This window comes from Glycine soja, chromosome 16 (assembly GCF_004193775.1).
Source record: "Glycine soja cultivar W05 chromosome 16, ASM419377v2, whole genome shotgun sequence".
Classification (NCBI taxonomy): Eukaryota; Viridiplantae; Streptophyta; class Magnoliopsida; order Fabales; family Fabaceae; genus Glycine; species Glycine soja.
In genome coordinates this window covers 14,393,645-14,396,158 of record NC_041017.1, presented here as the reverse complement: position 1 = coordinate 14,396,158, position 2,514 = coordinate 14,393,645, and the positions used below count along the sequence as shown (strand labels likewise).

General features: G+C 42.6%; 1 non-coding gene across 1 annotated transcript; it reads left to right on the top strand.

Moving 5' to 3' along the window:
* The first annotated feature begins 2,044 nt into the window (after positions 1–2,044).
* On the top strand, positions 2,045–2,151 carry LOC114391344. The gene has a single exon (XR_003662135.1). It is a non-coding gene; the product is annotated as a small nucleolar RNA R71 (small nucleolar RNA).
* Positions 2,152–2,514: the final 363 nt, after the last annotated feature.

Sequence of the window (2,514 nt, the reverse complement as noted above, 5' to 3'; positions counted from 1 at the left end):
CAATTCTGGTGTGGTCGGCTGGACAGTGGTAGAAGGAGATGGTTTCTCAGCCTTTACCTCATAAAGAAAGTCAGAGGTATGTGTACTTCCTGAAACATGGTTAGTCCTATCTGACTCTATAAAATCAATCTCAAGAGGTAAAACACCACCACCAGGCATGCAATCAATATCACTCTCAGATTCACTCTCAGCATCAAATTCAGACATATGATCAAGTACAATTTCAGACTCAATGCATGAAGAGTGAGAGGCATGCAGATTAGAATAAAGATCAGTCATGTATTCATCAACAACATGGTCAATTATTTCAGCACGAAATACAGAAAGATCTTCAGATGGGTATTTCATAGCATCCAGAATATTAAAATGAACAGTTATATCACCAAACTCCATGGACAGTGTGCCTGCATAAACATCTATCTTAGTTCTAGCAGTTTTCATAAAGGGTCTGCCTAGAATGATGGGAACTGATCCTTGAGAAAATCCATCTTCCATATTCAAGATATAAAAATCAACAGGGAAAATCAGTTCACCAACTCTAACTAAGACATCTTCTATGAAACCAACAGGATAGGCAACACTTCTGTTAGCTAAATGAATTACCACATCAGTTGACTGCAAGGGACCTAGAGATAGAGAATTAAAAATAGACAGAGGCATAACACTAACAGAAGCTCCTAAATCTAGCATGGCATTGTCAAACTTACTATTCCCTATGATACAAGGTATGCTGAATGTACCTGGATCTTTTCATTTTTCAGGAATTTAAGGAACAGATTTACCAATCAATGCGGAGACATTTCTGCCCATGCTAATCCGTTCACTTCCTTTAAGCTTCCGCTTATTAGTGCACAGCTCCTTCAAGAATTTGGCATATCTTGGAATTTTCTTTATCGCATCCAACAGAGGTAGGTTTACCTCTACCTTTCTAAATGTTTCCAAGATCTCTTTCTCTGCCTCTTCCATTTTTTTGTTGGAAACTGCTCTTGGAGGGAATGGAAGAGGGGGAATGTGCTGCTTCTGCAAATTAGAATTACCTGTGGAAGAAGATTCACCTGCACAGAAATTGTTAGGTAAATTTTTGTCATCACCTTTTTCTGGAATTGAGTGAAGTTTGGCAGGTTCATTTGCAGATGAGGAAGGTGCTACGGGTTGAGGTCCTTGACATTGCTTTCCCGACCTCAATGAAATGGCACTGACATTTTTGGGATTTTGGACAGCTTGAGAAGGCAGCTTGTCAGAATTCTGGGACTGTTGTTGATTCAATTGGGTAGCCAATTGTCCCATCTGATTGGTTAAGCTCTGAATGGAGGATCTGGTCTCTTGCTGAAACTGCATGTTCTGCATAGTCATTTGCCTCACAAGTTCTTCGAGGGAAGGTTGTGGAGGGGCCTCAATTGTTGGTTGTTTCTGGGGTTGTTGCTGTTGTTGGATTGGTGGAGGAATGTATGGTCTGCTTGGGCCAGCAGCATTTTGGAAGGAAGGAGCAGGTTGCTGTTGTTGTTGCTGAGGGCTGGACCATCTGAGGTTAGGGTGATTCCTCCATCCAGGGTTGTATCTGTTGCTGGAAAGGTCATAATTGTTCTGCTGTGGTTGATTTTGCTGCTGAGGTTGAGGAGGTCTATTGTAAATATTTGCAGCATAAGCTTCAGGCTGCTTAATTGCTCCAGGTTGCTGCATGGAAGGGCAAAGGTTTGTATGGTGGTCAACAGAGGAGCACAAACCACAAACCCTTGCGACAGGTACAAATTTCTGATTCAAGGCCAGCTGGGTTACCAAGTTAACCAATGCATCCAGTTTGCCTTCAAGCTTCTTAGTTTCAGATGATGCAGATGGGTTTGTAGCTACCTCATGCACTCCTCTAATGACTATGGCATCATTTCTGGCGCTAAACTGCTGGGAGTTGGAGGCCATCTTCTCAATTAAATTTCTGGCTTCAGCAGGAGTCATGTCTCCAAGGGCTCCACCACTGGCAGCATCTATCATACTTCTCTCCATATTACTGAGTCCTTCATAAAAATATTGGAGAAAAAGCTGTTCTGAAATCTGATGGTGGGGGCAACTGGCACATAGTTTCTTAAATCTCTCCCAGTACTCATACAGGCTCTCTCCACTGAGTTGTCTAATACCTGAGATATCCTTCCTAATGGCTGTGGTCCTGGAAGCAGGGAAAATTTTTTCTAAGAATACTCTCTTAAGGTCATCCCAGCTCGTGATGGACCTTGGAGCAAGGTAATACAACCAGTCCTTTGCCACTCCCTCTAATGAATGAGGAAAAGCCTTCAGAAATATGTGATCCTCTTGGACATCTGGGGGTTTCATGGTGGAGCAGACAATGTGAAATTCTTTCAAATGTTTGTGCGGGTCTTCACCTGCAAGGCCATGAAACTTTGGAAGCAAATGAATCAGTCCAGTCTTAAGAACATATGGGACATCCTCATCAGGGTATTGGATGCACAAGCTTTCATAGGTGAAATCAGGTGCAGCCATTTCCCTTAGAGTCCTCTCACGAGG